The sequence below is a fragment of the Lissotriton helveticus genome, chromosome 7 (genome assembly GCF_964261635.1).
Source record: "Lissotriton helveticus chromosome 7, aLisHel1.1, whole genome shotgun sequence".
Taxonomy (NCBI): domain Eukaryota; kingdom Metazoa; phylum Chordata; class Amphibia; order Caudata; family Salamandridae; genus Lissotriton; species Lissotriton helveticus.
Genome location: NC_136068.1, coordinates 989,029,959 through 989,053,851, shown reverse-complemented (window position 1 = coordinate 989,053,851; position 23,893 = coordinate 989,029,959).

Below are 23,893 nucleotides of genomic sequence, written 5' to 3'. Positions count from 1 at the left end.
AATGCATGAATCTGCGTCATCCCTCTGCCTGTGTTACCTTGGTACTTAAACTTTTGTTAACAGAAGCTTTAGTATGGAACAACCTGGAAAGAAAGGAGTGAGAAAACGAAATCCATAGGCCACTTATGAACTTGAACTTTTATTTTAACATAATGAACAAGAAACAAATAACACTTAATAATGCCCTAACAACAGAAAACGTTTGAAACAAGAACGGTAAAACTAGGAAATGAAAGTCAACAGAACATTCGCCCCCCCCCCCCCATTCTGGAACCTTCCAAAGTAGGGCAGGGTTGCGGTTACGCCCAGCCGGCGGCAACCCATATAAGGCGGGCCCTACTGCCAACAACCGGTCAGGAAATCATAACATAGAGTGGAGCCGGAGGAGAGGCAGGGGCCAGCGGAGTCCGGCCGCAGCGGCCCTGGATAGCTGCAGGTAGTCCCGCCACATGTCTTCCCGGTCCGGCCACGGTGGCGCATGGGAGTTTTTAGGTAGTCCCGCCACATGTCCTCCCGGTCCGGCCACCCATGGCCAGGGACCGGGGCCAACTGGACCCGGCTGCAGCCGATGAGCCAAAGAACCCGTTCATGGGGCCAGAGCAAGGGGCGTCCGGCCGACATCCGCCGGAAGCCCGGTCCAGAGAAGGACAGGACACTTCTTTCTTTTCCCCTCCGTAATGGTCGCAGCAGCACGCCCGCCGCCACTTCTGTCATGAACAATGGCCGCGACAACTCTGGGCGGCGGGACGTCTTGTACATACCTCCAGTCCTGGTCGGGCTGGGAGGGAGAGGCGACGCGGACGAGCCTCTCCCACCTCCACGGATAGGAGGTTTCCCAGCCCCCGGCCCAGCGCCGAACTCCTCCAGCCAGGCGGTGGTGCCAATACCTGCGTAGCACCGAACATACCATGGTGGCGCCCCGATACTTGCGCAGCACCGAACATGCAACGGTGCCGATACTTGCGCAGCACCGAACATGCAACGGTGCCGATACTTGCACAGCACCGAACATGCACCGCAGGTGGCCATACTTCCGCAACACTGGACATGGGTTCATTCCAAAAGATCTCCTCCACTCTTGCAGACACGACGAAGGGCGGCCGCTGCAGGCCTCAAAATGGCGTCTGGGCCCCCTGGAAGGCGGGTCTCGGCCGCTAGAGTAACTGTGAACAGCAACGTAACTCGGGCGCTTGCCGACCGGAGCACGAGCCCCCACCTCCGACAGCACCCCCACAGCCTTGAAGATTCTACAAACGTCCCAGGAGCCCTCGGCCCCTGCAGGCTTCCGGTAAGGAACAACTGCCTCGATCGCTAACAAAACAAGCATGACATTGCCACTCTTTCTGTTAGCATGAATTCTCGAACTGCCGAAAAGGACTCTGGTCCAACTGCCGGTTGTGGGAAACATTTTTTCTGATGCTACTTCCGGACTAACCCGGCCCCGCCCAAAATGGCGCCGGTGACAATAGGAACTTACGAACGCCACGTGGTGTCTTCTTTTTGCTAATAAAGAAAAGCTTGATTTTCTGAGACATGTACCTGACCCTTTGTACGCTTAACGAGAAAGAGAGAGAATTCACTCGACGAACATATAAAGGGACTCCGTTAAAAAAAAAATGTTGATTACAAATGTACGATGTATTATATTTTTTTATAGCTGATGTATAACCTCGCTCATGACGCACATACACGGTATGCATATAGGAAATCTGATTGCGACTAGTCTGACGGTGCTTCTAAACTATGAAATAAATGCCCCCCGATCCCCCGACCAGTTTATAGACGTTTTTAGTTTCCTACGAATGAATGAATAAACCTTTCTAAATGTTTTCCAAAGCTGCAAATTAACCCCCTACTGTACGCACTTTAGCCATTACCGTGTCCAGCCAGGTACGACTGCACCTTCATAGATCTACATGCTGAATGATTTTGCAAAATAAAGGATTCTCAAACTATGAACGGATATTGCATGCTTTTTTTTAAAAATATGGGATCGGCGGGAGAGTTCTTTTCTGTGCACCCTACTCTGCTCTCTCTTTAAGGTTAATAGAAGATGGTTGCCCAGCCCCGGATGGAGGATCGAATCTGAGACACGACACTCTGCCGTCAAATATGCGACTGACTCAGGGACTCGCGCCTGGAGAAAGACCTCGACTTCTGGGGATGGGTAAAAGCGAAATGGTGTAAAAGATGGAATATAAAGGTTGGGTAAAATGAAACGATGTAAAATGATAAAATATTATAAAGATACGACACTCAAAGATACTAGGGAACAGAGTTGACCGAAGAGCTGATAAACCTTAGAACATCACAACGTTGAAAGAGGTTTAAGGACCCCAATAGCTAAATACACCTACCAACTGGAAACCTCGCACTAAGTGCTTCTGATTCTTTAACGTTTCCCTACTCACAGCCTATGAGTCGCACTGCCCCCATTCCCCCCCCCTTAGCTCCAGAAACCAAAAACCCCAGGGATTCTATCCCGAGGGGATAAGACGAGTATGAGGTAAGTAAAGGACTTTCGTACCCGTGCTTTTGATATGCTCGAATGTTGTCCCCCTCCCCTCCCCTCTTTTTTCCCCTCTACAGGCCACACCGGAATCGCGACCAAAGTATGGTGAAGATCTGAAGCCTCGCCCTGTCTGATATACGAAGCGGACAAACCCTGCCTGGTGGCACCTAAACACACCCACAAACTGCTCTCTTTTTACCAAAAGAGCCAATAGAGTTTATGACATGATAAAAGCGATCACCCTTGATCCATGTTGCGTGAATGGACACCTGTCACGTATGTCTGAAACTATGAGATGATGTTTGTGTATGACTGACGCGTTGACTTAACTGATTAACGGACCGAGAATGCAAGAAATGCGACACACTGGTGCCCCCCCCCTTTTTTTTCCTCGATGCATGTCCCCTGTACCCGGCCTAGTGCTCGTCCATCCCAAACTGCGTGCTTTCAAAATTCTAACACAGACCCGTAATGCCTTATGTTGCGTAATGCGCTGAATAGCCTGTCTTAATGCACGGCCACTCCCCATGTCGCACGTGTACTACTTAGCCTGTTGTTGCACATCTCTCTCTCTCTCTCTCTCTCTCTCTCTCTCTCTCGCTCTTCCGAACGACTAAGCACCTAAATTGGCAAACCGCCACCCCTAGTGCCCCACCAATTGGCCCCAAATACCACGAGTATTTGCTCAAAATTTGTCCTAAGTAAAAAATCACCCTGACGCCGTGTCACTACCTCTCCTTTCTGCTAAATTGATGAAAACCGAGATTTGGCCAAGAGGGAAAGGACAGGTAAGACGACTGAGGTTCCCTAATCTGACCCGAAATAAGGAAACTACATGTCAGCGGCTCCTGTGTTATAAAAAGATGCCTCAGATAACGCGACCTTCCCCGTCCCGAATTGTCACAATACCCAAACAGTAAAGGTGATCGAAACATCCCCATCTTCCCAGAACACCCCCAGTTTCGTATCAACTGCCCCCGACGGGAGATTTAAACTGCCCCTCACCCCCGGTTGTAAGAGATGGGTCGATTTACGCCCTTACTACAGCTTTTCTATGTCCCTAGTTGTTTTCCACAAGACCCCGGTTTTTTAATTAAGTAGTCAGGTTGTAGGAGGCTATGTAGGAACTAGAACGATGTTTGCAAAATTAAGATTAGACCAAAGTGAAGAAATCGTTACAATAAACCCTGTTGAAAGTAAAATGTTTAGCTGAAAGGCAGGATGCATTAATAGAATGAAAAATGTTTAGCCTATGTTCATCTCTCAGAAAGATACCTATCAGACCATGGTGATAGCACATTGCGTTTTTGATATATAGCCCAGGAGAACGGTATAGCTTTGTAAGGCTCGTACTAGGAAGGTGGGTCTCCGTCAGAAGAGCTGACGTAACTGTAATGCAATAAAAGGCACCAGATCACGTACCATGACCAGGCAGAAAACACCATTGCGTTCTCATTTACCTGGAGCTGGGAGAGAAATAGACTTATGTGATTACCTTCCTCTGCCAATTCTCTAAAGACTGTCTTTTCAAACTCATTTAAGGGTACGACTGTCGGAGGAAAGAAGGACCGGATGTGGGAGCACGTGGCCTGACTACAGACTATGGAACATCTGCAACATTGGCCAGGGCGAGACCGCGACAGTAAGGAGCTGCAGGACGAGGCACTGTTTTCGACAAAATAAGAGGAAAGGGCTGACCTGATGCCCCTGCTCGATGTCTAATGCATGCCGAAAGGTCCCCGCTCTCAAAACTCGGTCATGAGCCCGCCTACCTGAAGTTTTTCCGCCCCCCTAGTCTGTTCCCGATCTGGCCCTGCTCCATCCCCCCTTTTTCTCCGACCTACCCTAAAGGACTGCTCACACGCACATTTCTTCCATCTGAACCTTTTTGACAATCAACTCAAAGGACACAGGGCGAAAAGGACCTTTTTGACCAGAAACGCGAGGAAAAGGTCGTGCCCTGCAACGCGGGACCTCGAATAGAGCTGGACCCTTAGCTCCACCGCCGGTGCTCCACAGCGCCAACAAAAGACGACAAAAAATGCTGAGAACTCATTAACTTCGAACATTGACTCTCTCAATCTGCTACGTCTCATTTCTCTCCCAGCCACCATTGTATTAATTATGCTCCACCATTGTAACATGAACAGAACTCACATATTTAATGACCTATCAATTCACGTTCCAAACGACTATAAGCAACTATGAAATGTACTCAATGCTCTCACTACAGAATCATTTTTGTCTATTATCACATTACTACGACTCTCCTGCAAACGAGTTTTTATCGATAGACCCACCTCCTAAGATGAAAGATTTCAAAATGTAATGTATATAACTCCTTCACCTGGGTACCTACTTCTTTTCCGAGGATCACCACAGTCGACGTGAATCGGAAATAGGCCAGCAAGATGTCTTGGATATGTTAAAGGGAGGACTGTGGAAAATTAGTACGGTTTGGTAAACATTATCTGCGCCATCTTGCCTCTTCCCCTGAGGCCACACTTTTTGTCGTGCGCACCCTCGATCAGAACAACCCTTTTTTTCATGCCACTGACCCCCGGCATAGCCCTCCTCCCTCACAGAGCCCGCACCCTGACCAACCCCCGCTCACACATGCCTTGGGTCATAAACCCCTCTTCAGCGCGGCGCTGCCTCAGAACCCCATCCTGTTCCCAGCACGACACCTCCCTTCATTCCTTTCATGGTCCCAGGCCCTTTTGATGCAAACCCCCTTTTTCCTGTGTGCCCGTTCGTCCTCCCCGTTCCCAGGCCGACACCTAGCCCTGCCGATACTGTTTATTGCCCCTCCCCGTACAGTAGAAAGCTTCCCTCCTCAAAGGACCCCCGAATCGATCAAAGCCCCCACCCTAAGAGATCCGATCAAACCCCCACGTTCCATGAATCGGCGGAATGTCCAGCTGTGCGATAATCATCACCTGTTGTGACCGGGGTGGGACTTCTGCTGTATATGTGTGTGGGAACGGGCTTGGAGCGGGGGTTCCGAGAATGTCTTTCCGTACATCAAAGCATTGCCATGAATATGTAATATGTAATAAAGTAATAAACTTGTGTATAAGAGGCCAGGCCTCAGAGATGCGGGCAGAGCACCTCATGACGATACCTGCTGTCTGAATTGTTGTGTTCTCCTCCGGAGAGAATAAACCTTGTTTCTTGCCTTCCCGTCGCCAGCGCCTGCCTCTTCATTGATTAATAATTTGTGGGTCAAAGAGGCGATACCGCCGGGCAAATATCGATTGTCCCTTAACCTTAGATTCAACAGGATGACATGTGCAAAAGAAACAAGTGATGGACGGAATGCTGGACAATGCAAATATTCGCCCCCTATCACAAGGATCTGGGTTTAATCCATCATTCTTTTGCTCACCACACCACCCCATTTTGGACGCAGCTATATGCAAATGAGTCTTGACCCTGTTTCTTGTGGGAACAGTCCAGCCTGAACTGCCAAGCAAGGTCCTCAATGGACCGGAAACAAGCATTTTGAGACCGGTTTCTGGGCATCACCCTGCATTAGCCAGGCTATCTTGAATCCAGTGGTGTAGTGAGCACGCGACCCATGTCTGTCCGTACCTTCCCACTTAGGGTGACTTGTGCAAAATAAACTATTGATGGACGGAATGCTGTACAATGCAAACATTCACCCCCAGTCACAAGGATCTGGGTTTAATTCATCATTCTTTTGCTCACCACACCACCCTAGTTTGGACCCAGCTATATGCAAATCAGTCTTGACCCTGTTCCTTGTGGGAACAGTCCAGGCTGAACTGCCAAGCCAGGTCTTCCCTGTACTGGAAACAAGCATCCCAGGACCGGTTTCTGGGCATCACCCTTCATCAGCCAGGCTATCTTGAATCCAGTGGTGTAGTGAGCACGCGACCCATGTCTGTCCGTACCTTCCCACTTAGGGTGACCTGTGCAAAAGAAACTATTGATGGACGGAATGCTGGACAATCCAAACATTCATCCCCAGTCACAAGGATCTGGGTTTAATCCATCGTTCTTTTGCTCACAACCCCAGTTTGGACCCAGCTATATGCAAATCAGTCTTCACCCTGTTCCTTGTGAGAACAGTTCAGCCCGAACTGCCCAGCCAGGTCCTCCCTGGACCGTAAAGAAGCATCCTGGGAGCGGTTTCTAGGCATCACCCTTCATCATCCAGGCTAGCTTGAATCCTGTAGTGTAGTGAGCATGGGACCCACGTCTGGGCATACCCTTCCCACTTAGGGTGACATATGCAAAAGAAGCAATTGATGGACAGAATGCTGGACAATGCAAACATTCACCCCCAGTCACAAGGATCTTTGTTTAATCCATCATTCATTTGCTCACCACACCACCCAGTTTTGACCCAGCTATATGCAAATCAGTCTTGACCCTGTTCTTTGTGGGAACAGTCCAGCCGAACTGCCCAGCCATGTCGAAATGGCAGTTTAATACTGCACTGCAGGCTGCAGTGGCAGGCTTGAGACATGTTTTAAAAACCTGCTTGGGTGGGTGAAACAATGAGTACTTTTGACCACTAGTAACATTTAGTTTAGAGGTCCTTGGTACGTGTCGTACTATATACTAGGGACTTGCAATAAAATTAAATATACCAATCAGGTGTTGGCCAATCCTACCATGTTCAGAACGAAGAGCACAAGCACTTTACCACTGGTTAGCACAGAAAAAGTGCACAAAGTCCTAAAAGCCAATCAAAACGAGTTCAGTAAAGGAAGGCAGAGGAAGGCAAAAATCTGGGGTGACCCTGCAGAAAGGGGCCAGGTCCAACACATTCCAACTTATACTTTATAAAGGTGGCACTCAAGTTACACTTAGGTTTAATCCTTCATTTTCCAGACTGTGATCATTGTTGCTCAATATGGATATGTAAGGGCAGAGGGGGATTAGTCGACACACAATGCGGAAAGGCACTGATGAGAATGGATTTGAAGGCTTTATCAGCATGCTGGCAGACAGCCACCAATAAGACAGGTGCAACAGGTTCTCCTGCCACTGCTGCAATCTGCACTGCATTTCTTTTTATCAAGCAATTCTACCTCAGGCCGATAGGCAGGTGGCTGAGCCGCACAAAAAGCAAGCTGCTGTTCTCCAGCTGAACAATGTTGTCACCACAGCCCTAAGCAGCTCAGGATAGGCCCGCGTTGTTTATTCAATGTTACGTGCTGGTGGAAATGCTGCTTTTGTTCTTTAACCAACGTTGAAGGATTAGTGTGAAATGCCAGTTAGTTACAAGAATACTTCAGTCAGTTTATCAACAGTTTATTACATCAGTTCACACATTATGAACTAAGTTATGCTTGAAAAAGGAGACGTTGAGTTCGATAAGGAGACCTACTGACTGGATTTTATGTTACAAACATTAAAGAGCACACTAACACACTGTGTACCGGGTTAGTAATGTCATGTCTTAGTGACAAAATGTATCTGTGATGAGGTTTTAGAGACATTAAACTGATAATACCCTGAGCCATTACACTCTGGGTCATTAAACACCACTAGATCAACCTGCTAAAATCATTGATTTGATATTTTCCTCCACGTAAAACAGACTATGGAAAGTGACTCTGTTCCCAAAGACTTATTTCCCTCATGAAAATTTCACTCCATCATTTTCAAAGTTGGGGAGATTCCTAAGCCATAGTCCAATTCCAGTAAAGACCCAAGAGAAGAAGCTTTAAAGCCATTATTAAAATGGAGACTCCAAATAGACAAATCATACAAGGACCACAATGCCTTAGTGCAGTCACTGTGGGTTTCAACAAACCCCATTTTCAATGCATTAGCCAGTGTAAATGTGCTTATTAAAATGAGGGAATAGTCAAAAAAATGACTGTCGCAACTTACACAAATTCTGGCTTCCTCCTCCCAGAGATGGAAGAAACTCTTTGAAATGTGATTGTTAGTAGGGACAAAAATATATCCCATAAGCACACTCCAAATATGAGTTGAAAAATTAATAAATTCTTATAATAGAGGCGCATTACCCATGTTACCCAACACAACAGTAGTAAAACCCAATGCACTAGTGTCTATGCTTCGGGCCATTGAACCAATTTCTCAGGCCTGAGACTAATGTTTGCATGATGGTCCTGGTCTGTGAAATCTAGCAATGGCTGCCCTATCCTAAATAGGGCGGAGCAACCAATGCTATCACCTGAGGTCCCTGTTCCAGACAGGCCCTCAGGTCATGAAATTTCGGACAGCAGAGCCAGGTGAGGCTCCACCATCAGGACCTCAGAGTCTTCCCCTAATCGAAAAAGGGTGGTGGGTCTGTGGGTTTGAGACACAAGAGTACTGTTGATTTATGGTGTGTTCTTGCTCTGTCAAAATTTACATGAAGATTCTTACAGCCAAGCTGAAGAAGGAAGGTCTTTTGAAAAGATCAATATTTCTTGGATATTTAAATGGAGAATTATAAAGAGGGATTTTGCATAACTGCAACCAAAAACAAGCCTCGGCAAAGCTAATAGGTCTCGCCTAAGCAAGAGATATTGGTTTTGCCAATGACTTTTAGCCATGTGGTACAGTAAAGTGAGAAAAAAAAGTGCTATGACGTGGCCAGTGCTGGTGTCTCGTCATATCAGATTTTTTGGGTGGGACGGTCAAGCAAGGATGGGGGGAAGGAGGTGGGGGAATGGGAAAGCAACAACGATCGTGAGCAGTGAGGGACTGGGTCAGCAGCATTGAGAAGGAGTGAATGGCTGGGTAAGAAGCAACATGGATAAGGGGTGGATGTGAGGTGTAAGAAGCAACACGGAGAAGGGGTGGATGGGAGGGAGAAGAAGCACCATGAAGAAGGGAGTGAGAGGAGAAGAAGAAATAGTACCTCAAACACAGCGCAACAAGCTAGAGGGCACTAATCAAGAGGAAACAATCTGTGCTTGGTCCATGCTTCACAGAAAGAAAAGTAAGTGACGCGCTGTCCAGTTAGAAGACAACAAAGAAGAGTGGTAATGAATCCAACAAATGATAAGCAATGGGCAGCGTCGAAGCCCTTTATTGTAAAAATGACTTCTCACAGTGACAACGCATCTGCTGTCAGCAGATGAGACCTAAAAATAAAACACAATTATTTATTACATCAGCTTACAACCATTATATGCTAAACACTACTCAGCCCAAGATTCTACTAGTAGAGAAAATGAAAAAGAATTTTCTGGAAATTAAAAAACGGTAATCACAAGGGAAACATTGGTCATACTTTGCAATTGTGCTATATTATGCAGATTTGTAGAATGCACTTTCACCCAAGTGGGCATCCTGGTGCTGGGCAGTTGTAAGTCTAGCCAAACCTAGGGCCTGGTGGAACTACTTGAAAAGCCCGGTCCTTAGCTTCTTGTGGAATTTAAGAAGTGAGAAAGAGGCCCTTTTGTGCAGCGGCAGGTCATTCCACACTTTAGGCGTGATCTAGGAGAAGGCCCAACAGCCAGATCTGGTTTTCCGTAGGTGTGGGATTGGAGTAAGAAGGAGTCCAAACAAGAGTAGCTGTCTCGAAGGTTTGTGATAGTAGATGTGATTGTTGAGTTATGCTGGGCCAGTGTTATATAGTGCCTTGAAAGTGTGAGTGAGGAGTTTGATTGTGCTTATGTGTGAATGGGGGGCCAGTGGAGCTCATTCACTTGTGGTGTGATGTGAGTACAGAAAGGTAGGTTGAGAGTGAGTCTAACTGCCGAATTCTGAATGGTCTTAATCCTTCTGGTGATCTTTCTTGTTGATCCCAGCATAGAGGGTGCTCCCATAGTCCAGCATACTTGTGACCAGGGTGCATGTGATAGCTTTCCAGGTGCTGATTGGGAGCCATTTGTAAGTCTTTTTCAGCATCTTCAGGGTATGGTAGCATGAGGCGATGATGGCATTGACTTCGGAGGTCATGTTGAGTTTGCTGTTGATGATGATCCCGAGGCTTTTGGCGTTGTCAGTCCTAGCTCTGTTGGCCACCGGGTGGAGTCCCATTGTGATGTGCTCTTTCTAAAGATCACAATTTTGGTCTTGGTGGTGTTTAGCTTTAGACAGTTGGTCTTCATCCAGCGGGGGATTTCAGATATGCAGGCATTGATCTTGATCCGGGTACTCAGAGTCTTGTCTGTGAGGGATAGAATGAGTTGTGTGTCATCAGCGTAGTAGAGGATATTGATGTTGTGAAAGTAGATGATGCTGCTAGAGGGATTGTGTATGCATCGAAGAGGGTCAGGCTCAGTGGGTTTCCTTTCAGCACTCCGCAGATAAGGGTGCAGGTGTCCGATGTGTATGGTATCATGCTGACGGACTGGGTCCTTCCAGTCAAGAAAGTTCAGATCCATCTGAGCATGTGTTCTTGGATTCTAATACCGTTTAGATATTGGATGAGGATGGGCTTGGAGACTGTGTCAAATGCAGGGGAGAGGTCCAGGAGGATGAGGGCCACCACGTTTCTTTTGTCTAGAGTCAATGCAAATTTCATCCGAGGCAGCGATGAGGGCTTGTTTCCATGCTGGGATTGGGTCTTAAGCCAGACTGAGTCATGTAGAGGAGTTGGTGTTCATTGAGGTATTTGTTGAGTTGACTGTTAATGATTTTCTATAAGGCCTTTGCACGGAATGGTAGCAGGGAGATCGGTCTGTAGTTGGAGAGTGCTGTAGATTTTCTTCAGCAGTGAGGGAGCTGTTGCATATTTCCAGGCATCTGGGAAGGTCGCAGAAGAGATGGAGGCATTAAGAATAGGCATGAGCATGACACTTGTGGGTTGCAGTCCTCTGGAATAGGTGTGGTGGGGGCAGGAGTCCAATAAGGCCCCTGAGTGGATGGACTTCATGATGGCAGCAGTTTCTTTTGAGGTAATGAAGGGGCACAGGGTTAACATTAGTTCTTTGGATAAGATTGAGAGGTGTTTGGCGAGGTCCTTCGGGTCCAGTTATTTGTTGAAAAGCATGTCAATTACGCTGATGTTATTGCTACGAATTGAGAGGGATTGTTGCAGAGGTCCTATGAGGGGGTGATTGAGTTGGAGGCAGCCAAAGGTGAGGTGAAATCTTTCCTAACTGGAAGATTCATTTTCTTCTGTTGAAACTAGTATTGATGCTGTTCACTAGAGCCGCACGCTAAGTTGTCTGCATAATTTACAGGTAGCGTCTTGGGGCAGATTGAACATTGATTCTGTCTGCATTGCCCTGGGTCATTGTACATTCGCAATCCAGTTGTTTGCAGTGGCGTTTTGTCAGTCCTGAGATCCTCTGTGTCCCAACGGCCTGGAGTCTGGCTCTGGTATTATTGTGTTTGAGGGGAGCCACGGTGCCGGCGCAGGAAGTAAACCAATTTATGGGGAGCCTATTGCTGTGTTCACGTTGGTGGATGTTGAGAGCGGTGTTCCAGTTCTTGTCAGTGATGCAGTTCCTGTTTCAGTAGACTGGTCTGGCGGTGGGGTGTATGAGTTGGACTGAGATGGAGAAACTGAACTTGATGAGGTCATAGGCTGTCCAGGGGACTGGTGTGGGGGTGCGTCAACTCGGATATTGGTGAACTTGGTGAAAATAGTGTCCAAAAGTTGTCTGGTGATGTGGATCAGTCCCTTTACTCGTTGGTGAGGCCCAAGCTTCTAGGGTCTTCAATGACTGCTCTTGAGTTAGGGCCAGTGTGGTCTTGCAGATGGAAGTTCACGCTCCAAGTAGGATGTAATTGCTAGCATCTATGGCGAGTGGTGCAACTAAGTCTGTGATGGTGTTGGTGAAGCTGCGGCAATGTCCCGGTCATCTGTTGATGAGAGTGTTACTTACAGTGAAGCTGGCTTTGACGTGGAGCTTGAATAACAGGTGTACAATGTTGGAGACTGACGTGTCTGTGATGCAGCTGATGGTGTTTTTGTGGATTTTGGCTATTCTGCCTCTGGGCTTGTGAAGTCTGTCATTCCTAGCAATCTTGCAGCGGGGGTGCGGTGGTGGCTGTGGCAATTTCAGGTGCTTATACAGGGTATAGCCCTGTTTCCATGAGGTAAAGTGTGTCAGAGGCATTGTGGTGCAGCAGGTCTCAGCCCTCTGTAGCATGTTTGGCAAGAGGCCAGGTTTTGAGGAGCATGTATGCGACTGTGGAGTGTTGTGTGGGTGGTTGCAGAACTGCGAGAGTGGGGTGTTGGGTGCTGTTGGTGTGGTGAGTGTTGAGTACTGGTAAGTGCATGAAAACTTGCAGGAAGTGCAGGAGAATGCTCTCTCTGTGTTGTGTGGTGCAGCAAGGCAGCAGCTTGTGACGCTGCAGCCAGGGTTGCGGGTCTGGTGGGTCACAGTCTCGTAGCAGTGGGAGAGGGAGGACCAGGGTTGTTGGTGCTTGGCGTGGTCCAGACACAGACGGCATAAGACAGGCTTGCCTTTGGTACTCCTTCGACGCTCCTGCTGAACACATCCACTGCTCATCTACGCTGTGGTAGCCATTAAGTAGATCCTGGGAGGGGAGAGATGTGATGTTGCTTCCCATGCAGATGGATGATGGGAACTCCAGTGATGACACTTCCTGTGCTGATGGATGATCAAAATTAGTTTTCTTGCTTGGCTTCTTCTTTCAAAGACAGTTTTGGTGGGAAACTAGTGATGTCACTCCCTGTGCAGATTGATAATGGAAATGAGTCCTCTTGCTTGGCTTCTTGTTATAAGGCCACGTTTAGCGGGAAATCAATTATGTCACTACCTATTTATTTATTTATTTTAGTTGCTTGTATCGCGCCAGAATCGACCCATGAGGTATCTCCGCGCTTTGCTCGCAAAAATTCTAAAATATATTGTCTCTGCGGAATACCACAGGGAAGGTTATGCTGCCTGAAACAAAAAGGTTTTTAAGGCCTTCCTAAAACATAGGTGGTTGTCATTGTGTCTAAGGTCAGATGGAAGTTTATTCCACATGGTTGGGCCTATAAATGATAGGTATCGTCCTCCTTGTCTGACTCTTTTTACAGAGGGGATTTCCAATAGACATTGGTTACTAGAACTTAATAAACGTTCAGGTTTGTATATCTGAAATTTTTGTGCCAGATATCTGGGGCCTTGCCCATAAAGACATTTGTGCAATAAACAGCAGATTTTAAATGTAATACGTTGTCGTATAGGTAACCAATGGAGGTGACTTAGCAGAGGTTGGGACGAGGTCCTTGCAGGAGCATTTAAAACTAGTCTGGCCGCAGTATTTTGGACCACCTGCAAACGGTGTAACGCCTCCTCATTTGCTGATATGAGGAGGCCGTTGCAGTAGTCTAAGCGACTAATCACCAGTGCCTGTACAAGGGTCTTCCTGTGATTGTCCGGCAACATAGGGAAGATTCGTCTTAACTGGCCAATTGTTCTGAAACACGCTCCTGTAACATAGTTAGCATGTTCCTTTAAACTCAAGTTCTGATCCAGTTTTACCCCCAAGTTCTTAACAATTGGCTTAGGGCATGGGACGGGGCCAAGATCTAAAGGCCACCAGTCGGGAGACCAAAGCATGTTAGCTTTCCCAAATAGCATCACCTCGGTCTTCCCGACATTACACTGGAGGCAGTTGGTAGCCATCCAGTGGGACACGGCTCTCATGCCCTCGGCGAATTTGTTCTTCACATCAGGCGTGAAAGAGTTGAAGGGGAAAAGCAGCTGGGTGTCATCAGCGTATGACACTGGGGTGAACCCAAACCTTCTCACAATCGCTGCAAGGGGGGCCACATACACATTAAATAATGTGGGGCTTAGGCATGAGCCCTGTGGCACCCCCTTAGTGAGTACCCTCGAGGTGGAACGATAGGGTCCCATGCTAACTGATTGTGAGCGGCCGGAGAGAAAACTCTCCAGCCAGGACAGAGCCAATCCTCCAATACCCACTCTCTGCAATCGGCCGAGAAGAAGCTCATGAGACACAGTATCAAAGGCTGCCGACAGGTCTAACAGCACCAGAATCATTGATCCTCCTCTATCCTATGCAGATAGATGATGGGAAATCCAGTGATGTCACTTCCTGTGCAGATGGGTGATGGTAAATCCAGTGATGTCACTTCTTGTGCATGTGGATAATGAAAATGAGTCCTCTTGTTTGACTTCTTCTTTTTAAATATTGAAAAACACTCTAGTGTCCAGGTTGCACAGGCAAAGATTACTTCACATTAGTGCCCGGAAATTACATTATGGGATGAGTCCCTGACTTCTCTATAAGGATCAACATAAATTGGATATATTTATCCTATGCAATAGAGCATCTTAACCAGGAACTAGGGGCATGGCCAAGAAGGCGGTCGGGTGAGACGTACCCTCCCTTCTGGTCGGGTGAGATGTACCGTACCTTCTGGTCTCTCCAACTCCGCCAAGAAACAGCTGCCGATCGCGCCGTCCTGCCTTATCCCTAGCATAAGGGAGCAGCTGTTAAGAGTGGGGAGAGTTCCCCCTGAGGCAAGAGTCCATACACAGCTGCTGATGCCCTGTGGCTGGTGACCGAACACTGAGGCTGCTGTGGGGGTTGTACCTGGGGGCTGGGCTGGCTCCGGGAGCAGCTGTGGTAGAGGAGAAGTTAGCGCCACTTGGAGCCAGCAGCAGAGGAGAGCAAGGTAGGCGGTAGCGCTACCCAATCCGGTCCATAACGGAGAGGCGTGGAATTAGAGGCAGTGTAACTGCCCCCCCTCCCCCCGAACCACCTCTCCTGGGCGGAGTGGAGCTGGCAGAGATTGTGAGCCTGTGGTCTCCTGCCTGGCGGGAGGTAACAGAGATGAGGTGGCTCTCGTGTGGCTAGGAGCAGGACTGAGCCTCGACTGTGCTGGCAGTAGGAGGGGTTTTGGCAAGCAGCATTAGAGTGTGACATAGTGCTGGTGAGGCCCGTGGGTGACTTGATGAGGAGACTAAGCTCCCAGGGCCCATGGTAATGCCTAAACGCCCCAGTGGGAGTGCAAGTGGCCCAGAGTAGGGGCAGGAGCGCAGACTACGGTCACCAGCCAGAGGGTAGTGGAGAGGACCCAGCCGGGGTGTCGTTGAACCCCCATTCCTTTTGCTGACCCAGTGGCAGGCAGGGGCAACTCCATGGGGCCCCTGTTGCCTAGAGAGCCCAGCAGGGTGGCTTCTACTGAGATGAGGGCCTGAAAGGGGAACCTGCCCTTTGGACGTTTGTCGAAGGCATCGGCCTGCTGAGAGGGCTCTGGCAAGTGAGCTGGTTGTTTCGCAGCTGGGTGGCACCCCTGGTGCTCCCGAGGTGGACAGCAAATGGCCCCTGGGGTCGTCTGTTCTTTTCTCACTTGGTATCACTATTGCCTGGAGGTATCTCCCTCGGATGGTACCCAGGTGGGGTGCCCTACGAGCTTGACTGTCTCTGTGCTGGTTGGAGGTCCTGGGGCCTGGTGTCTGCCCCAGGTCCTGGGTCTGGGTCTGGTGTACTAATAAGGGGACCCTCATCATGTCTGCTGTGTGATCTGAGAAAGACTGGTCACTGATGGACATTCTTACCAAACCAGCGGGTGCTGGGGTCCTCTCTAAATCCCCCAGCGAACCCCAAGTGAAGGCTGAGAATACAGACAGACCGGCCAAGAAAGCTTTCATGGCGCCGCTCTTCTCGTTCCTCTGGGTGATTTACAAGCTATGAAGTCCCAGCTCTCTGTGGAACTCAAGGAGGGGCATCGGGATATAGAGGAAGTGGGATACAAGGTGGCCGCATTGGAGGGACGTGAATCCAGGAGGGATGAGGAGCTAGAGAACGTCGCCAGTTGGCGATAATCCCAATTTCCCCCCTGGATGCGACTTGAAAGTGTTCAGCCACAGGCGTGAACGGGGGTGCAAACGGGTGGGCTCCGTCTTCGATCCTTCATCACCTTTGATTTACTTAATTAGGATTACTTGCTCCCCACATCAGACGCGTTCCATTATCTGCAGCTGTGGCATATAAGCCCTGGGATATAAGTCTGCGGCCTCCAGCCCCCTTAACAATTTCGAGAAATGGCTGGTCCCTAAGGAGGGCGATGAGCGCTTTATCCCTGAACTCTATGCTCTCCTCTCTGACAGCAGCTCTGCATTTAAATCCAAAGGCCAGTTATGTAGGGAGGAAGAATTTGGGCTCTCTTTCTTAGACGACATTGACTCAGCATTCAACACTACAATACAATACACTCTACTTGGGCTGCCGAGCACCATGACTTTCTTTCCCGTTGCATTCGCTTTTGGGTCAGCGGATGGCCTTAGAGTTAAATGCTGCGCTCCAAGTGATACTTGCGCACTGGGTATTTGAGAGCATTGCGGACCGAGGGGCATATTATCAAGGACCGGTGTTAAAATTATCGCCGTTTTATCGGCAGGTAACTGCCGATAAAGCGGCGATAATGGGCTTGATAATACGCCCTTTTTAATTCCCATAGAGGCCCATGTTAACACAAGAACATGGGCTTCTATGGGAATTAACAAGGGCGTATTATCAAGCCCATTATCGCCGTTTAATCGGCAGTTTCCTGCCGATAAAACGGCGATAATTTTAACACCGGTCCTTGATAATATGCCCCCAAGTTACTTAAACTATGGTTTGCCTTAGCAATGGAGCATATGTCTCTCACTGTTGAGCCGCCTACCCTGCTTTGTGGCCCCCTTTATCCGAATCCTCTCCGTAGAATTTAGGGAAGCGACCTGCTCCCAATACCTGCAGATATTGGGCTTGCTCTTCCCAAGAGAAGCTGAAGTAGCATAGACCTTCCTCGTAGTATTGGACACTTATCAGGGGCCCCAAGGGGCATAACATTGTCCAGGGTGCAACTGGTACATGATTCAGGTGCGGAGGAGTGAGTGGTTGGGGGAGGGTTCTATTGGTTTGCATTTTGCTCGTGATTTTTCTTTCTTTCTTTATTTGTTTATCGTTAAAATGGTCCCGGCATCGCTGCTGGCCTCCGGGATGTAGGCACGCAGCTGTCTGTGTATTACTGGCCTTCTGCAATTTATGCTGCAGGCCGCGTGTTTTAGGCAGAAAAGCTGTGTTATTTACACTGCAGACCTCAATAAACAGAACTGTTCCATAAATCAGGGACCATTTTGGTTCTCGAGCTGCAGTATTTATGACAGACAACAGGCACTAGTAATAACTCCAGAGCCCCAGGGCCTCATAGCCTCTTAATTGCTGCAGTAAAATCAATTTATTAGTCTGGTCAAAGGTTTTGTTTCCTCTGTACCAGAATGTTCTTTCCTCTCTTGGCTTTTGGGAGCCTGGCAAGGAAATGTGATCTGTCCGATTATTTAAAAGGGTGACAGAACAAGTCCAACTTGTTACCAGTTAAGAGCTCTTTTGGCTGTCACTGGGAATGTCTTGGCTAAGTGGCTGTTGGTGAATTTCGAGAAACGGACAAATCAGAACATCATAGCGCCAATTTCTCAATCTCATGGCATGGCTTTAACTCCTTCAGCTCAATTTTTAATTTTTTAATGAGCCTTTATATGTTGTATTGATGAAGCAAAGCTTCGCATATTTTGCGGCTTGCCAAAATCAAGAACCTCATTTATGTGTAATAAGGTAACCCGTGTATGTTTTACTAACGTTTATATTAAGATTGAGTAAAGTTTAAGACGCTTGCCTATGTGTATTTCTAATGAAATTAATCCATGTCCTCTAAAAATGGCCGCCGCTTGTATTTTAGTTACTGCGCATGCGTCAGCCACACTCACGTGTCCTGACGCGTCTGCAGAAGTGGAGGGAAAGTTATGCGCATGCGTAATTCATAGCTGTGCTTATCATGTGGTACTGCTCGTGCCACTGCTCTTGTGATCGTGTCAATATAGCTAACATTTAAATTGCATAAGTTTATTTCTTGATGATGAGTTAAAAGTACAAACCCTGTGATGTGTTTTCATAATGACATTATTATGTATTAATTTGTTTTCGCTTACTTTTCATGTACCGCGGGCAATGGGGGTCTGAGTGAGAGGAGAGCCATATTGGAGGTCCCTTCTGCGCCTGTGCGACATTCGGCAGCACGAGGGACCTTGGCTAATGGAACATAGCCAGCTGGCAGTGATGGGCGAGATGCTCCTGAGAAAGTCACCTCTGCCCTGCGAGAACAGCGAATGTGGCTTCTTATATGTTACATTGTATTGATGCGCTACTGTTAGCTCATGGGAACCCCAAACATGCTAGGCGGTACCAAAATATGTAAATGAAGGCTTCAAATCGCATATTGTGATTGGTGTGTTACCCAAATCCTACCTTAGGACCAATCGAAATTGAGGGATTCTGACACTTTGCAACATTGGGGGGTGGTACACTGTCCCAAAACTGTATATCTACCCTGGGTTCACCTAGTGAACCGTCCGACTTGTCTGGTTTAGCTGACCTGTCACTGACCCAACGCACTCAATAGGTGACTGAAGATACAGAGCGCTGCAGTGCACTCTGTCCGAATTTGACCATAGACTAAGGTTTTACTGAACCTTAAAGTGCAGACAAGGCACTTAGCTGGGAGTTCGCTGACCCAATCGGGGTCTTGATCGATATCTGCAGAGCGGGTGGAGCGCAGGCGTTGCTTCCTAACTGTGGGTTCCGGTCCTGTCCTGAAGAGGGTCCTGTCCTGAGGGTTTGCTGTCCTGTCCTGAGGTCCTGTCCTGATTCTTATTCCGAGGGTATCCTGTCCTGTCCTGGGTGTCCATTCTGCACCTGCTGTCCTTTGAGGGTATCCTTCCTTGAGGGTTTCCTGTCTTTAACTGACCCGTGGCCAGGGTTTGGTTTCCACACCTTTCTAGGTAAATACTGCTCTGAAATCTCTTGAAATTCTTGCACCTTCTGAATTTCTAACTTTTGCTTCAATAAAGTTCAACATTGCATATGTGATATTTTCCATGCCTTTCCGCAAATATTGAAAGTCATTTAAATATTTGCAAAGTGATTCCTATGTCTTCTCATTTGTTAGAAATTATATTTGCATAGCAGTATGTCATTTCCTGATATGGTCTAGAACTTCATTGCCTAGGTTGTTCAAAGGCCCTTTCACCTTGAGTGAAGCGTGTTATTCATTATAAGTTCTTCTATAATCACACACACTTAGTCTATCCCTGTTTTAGATAATACTGACTTGTATAAGTATCTTTTCTCGTTACATTTTATTAGTACGTTGATGATTACTCTGCCATTATTTCTTTATGCATATGTGATTTACATTTTCTTGGTTATTGATTGCCTTATTTTACTGTATCTCATGCAAGAAAATATTGAACTTTAGATAAACATTTTAAAACTTCCAGTTGTCCGTGGTCATTTACACAGTATTTGAATGTTATTGGTTGGGTTTGTATTTTGCTGCTTTTCTTTACAGCTAGCTCCCTGATTCATTGTGGTCATTAGGCACCCGCATCGGTGGATGGTAAGTCGGGTGCACTGAGAATTGGTAGCAGGGAACACACACACACCAAATTGGTAGAGCTCGTGAAGTCACCTGATCGATGTATATGGTGATTTGAAAAGTATATGGGCCCTGAAGCCGGAAACGGCGAAAACTATTGGTCGGGTGGCCTCGCGCGCTCTATCAGTTTTCTGGTAGCTAGAGGATGGTTAGGGACTAGTTGAGAGTAAGGCAGGGACTAGTTAGACTAGTTAAGTCGGAAGCTGCTATTTTATTGCTGCTAAAAGAACGGCTGTTCTGAGGGAACTGATCACTCTCTTGTGAATACGCTGCTGAAATTCATGAATTTTTGTATTGTCATTATTCTTGTTCTTATATTGTTATATGTACTAATCCATGCATTTGTAAATCGACTCGTTAAGTGTTGTCCGAACTCCCCGGGGAATTGAAAGGGCAAGTGGTGAATAGAATCCATTGTCCTGAGGTCACAGGTTCGAGGAAAGTTAGGTGCAGGTTAGGATAACCGGGAAGCACTAACTAGGGTTTTTTCTGAATACATGTGTGAATAAATGACAGTAACGGGGTTCATTGGCAAAATTCCCATAGTGGCGTAACCTAGTAAGGGTCACATCGGAAGAGTAGCAGGTTCCTCGGAGCTAGCGTGAAAGCAGAGGGGTCCGCTGAGAAACCCTTAAACTCGGAACATATCCCGGAAAGAAGTGGATGAGTTTTAGGGGAATAACAGGTTCACCGATGCTAGAGTGAAGGGTAGGCGGAAGAGATCTGCCCGCAGCGAGTGAAAAGTAAATGGAAGTAGTTTACTTGCAGTAATAGAATTCTTACTCTGTCTAGACACTTGAGCACTGTGGCGAATGTGTATTTGTTGTAAAATAACCAAGCACTGAGCACTTTAAAAGTAAGAAAGTTTCCGTTACCTTGTGAAGGGAGGGAGTCAGTCGCGAAGCGCCTCTGACGTCACTCTGTGCCGCGCTGGGATTGGTAGAAACAGCGGGCGGGTAGCGGAGCTGAAATTGTAAAGGAGGGGTGAGCGCCGGAGCGTGGGAACTGTCTCACGAAGGGGCCGCGCACCCATTGGCAGAGCTTATTTTGTGTCGCGCACCCATTGGTTGCACGATTTTCTGAAGTGCATTCTGATTGGAGGTGGTTTGTAAACGCAGTTAGCGCAGAAGTCGTATGTGGCACTCGCGGACTACAGAGACGCGACCTGATCCAAGGCATCTAGGGTTTGAAAGGGATCAGTGGAAGGCTAACAGATACGATATTATGTACGGAACCAAGAGAAAAATGTCCCTTGTAAATAAGGTGAAAAATTATTTTAAAACGGACAAACCGATTAAATCAAGGGAAGGTGTTCTTGTCCCAGCACCCAATACTCCCGCCTCATTCATGATGTTTGACCGAGGGTACAATACCTGTGTGTGGCTGGAGAATTGGGTGAAATATACAAAAGATGACGGAGTATTGGCTTTTCCGTTAGATGGTACTTTCAATGGTAGGATCTTATTTAATTTAAGAACCCGAATGAATGAACTGCATCCCAGACCGAGACTAACACAGTATGAGGCATTAGAGGAATGGGAGATTGAGGCTTTTGAAAGAGAAAGACCCCGAATGGACAAGGGTTTGACCAAGTGGTACCCCAGGCTGAAACAGGAGTCCAGGGATAAAAGGATGAAGCAGTGGAGGCAGAGCATGATTGTTGAGGGTCTGTTTCCCATGATGCCGGCATGTCATAACCCTGCAGCGGGGGGGAAAAGTACTGAAAAATGTAAGCATTGGGGGGCCCTAGGGGATTCAGATGATGAACTAATAGATGACATCTGTACCAGAAGTCCGCCACCTTACAGTGAGGGAACCCGACCTGCCAGTGTAGGAGATGTTCCCCGACGCCCCTTCCTAAAAGAAGAAGACAGGTCCCTGGGACTGGGAGGGGGTGGTCAAGTATTACCCTATCCTGAGAAACCCGAACTGGCGGAAACAAGGGATATATATCCCAAAGTGCCCGCAAGTCAGGAAGAAAAATATTCACGTACAAAAACCTTTTTCCCCAGACCCTTGTATGAAAGCGAAGAGAAACCATCGAATTCAGGACTGCCTTTTGTTCAACCTCCATATGGGGAAGAGCGCAGGTCCTTTAATACTGGAACTTTATTCCCGAAACCAAATTATGGTGGAGGACCAAGTGAAACGCATCCTACTGCCCCGAGTTTTACTCCTCCGCCTACTGCCCCGAGTTTTACTCCTCCATTGACCCCACAGATATTACATGACACAACTCTAAGAAGGGTACTAGTGGAAAAGGAGCAAGAGGCTCTAGCTAGACAAAGAACAGAAATAATTCAGAAAATTTCTCAGATAAATACCAGTCCTGAGGCATTGACTATTCCAGTAACTATTGGACCGGTGGTCCCATTATACGGAAATGGTCAGGGAAATCCGATTACTCCAGTCATGACCCCAGTCATAGCAACACCGAGACAGGAACCAATCATCATAGATGATCAGTCCAGTGAGTGCGAGTCTGAAGTTGCATTCTTGGAATTGCCAAACAAACAGACCGGAAAGGGAATACAGCAGAGGTATAATCCTTTTAATGCAAAAGAAATTAAATTAGAGACAGCAACAGGTACTAGGAATGTCTCTCTGGTAACTCCGGATGAAATTGAGAGTTGGAGTCGTGAATTAGAAAAGCAGACTCCGCAAACAAAGCCTTTAGACCTCTACAAGCTGAGGGTTGAAATAGAAGAATTAATGGCAGGAAATGTGGGGTTGAATCGATTGAATACCTACTCTGAGGAAGAATTGTCGTTCATATGTAAAAGCTTTACAAGGAACACCAGAGTGCTCCATGAAAAACTGACCGAAACAGCAGTTAGTATGGGGGTAGATATCTCAAAATCCAAGCCCTTACAGAAACCGTACAGAGCAGACTTCTCAGACAAGGATATAGAACACTTGAATGTGGCAGGAAAGAAGCTCCAGATTAAAGAATTAATGGGGGTACTGCAGAAATGGGGAGATGTGGAAAAATGGAGAAGCAGGTGGGCGAAAAAGAGGGAAGAGGTTCGCTCCCGACAAGTGACTCCCGAGTTTGCTTTAAGGGAGGTAGAAAAACCTGAGCAGTTATGCCCCATGCGCGAAGTTCCAGGAGGGAAATATGTGCATGTCCCCTGGTCTAGGCAGGATATTGTGTCCTTCACGAACGATTTTCCAAAATTAAGAGAGAAACCAGTTGACTGGTACCGGCAGGTGGAAAGGTTCGTGAAGGTACAGAAATGTCTGTGGAAAGACCTGGATGGGTTTTTCGACATTGTGGTTCCAGTAGATTTATGGACCCAGTGTAAAATAAACATAAATTGGCCCAGTGAAGAGTATCCCAGAGACAAGGACACAGGGGAGCCATCAAAGGAAGTCATGCGAAAATATGAGCAGGTAATTCAGCACTTGAAAGAAAAGGTGCCCGCCAAGGAAACTGATTGGACAAAAATAGATAGAACAACACAGGAAAGGGACGAGACAGTGCATTCCTTCTATGAGAGGTTGTTGCAGGTATTTAAAACATACAGTGGTATTGACAACATCGACCTGAAGGATATGACACACTTTATTTACAGGTTTGTAAATGGTTTAAGACCTGAAATTTGTCAGTGGATAAAAGACAATAAAATCTGTTGGCATACTAAGAAAATGGATGAGGTCCTGCGGTACGCTAAGTACTGCGAGGACGAGATGGCAGAAAAGAAAAAGGCCCTTAAGGAGAAGGTTATGTGGGCTCAGGTGAAGCTCGCAGAACAGCAGGAAAAACAATTGAGTAACATGGTTAAAAATGCTGAGAACAAAAGTCCTGGGGGAGGGGGTGGAGGAAAGCCCCGGCCCAAATTTAGCAGGGAAGAGGCTATGAAAAAATTTCCCTGCCATCAGTGCGGCGAAATTGGACACTGGCGAAACGAGTGTCCCCAATTAGTCGATGTTAATGAGACAACTCCTGATTTAATTCCACAGACGCAGAAAGAAAGACCAAGAAAGACTCAACCCCAGGTAAAAACAGTTCAGGTGCCTCGAGC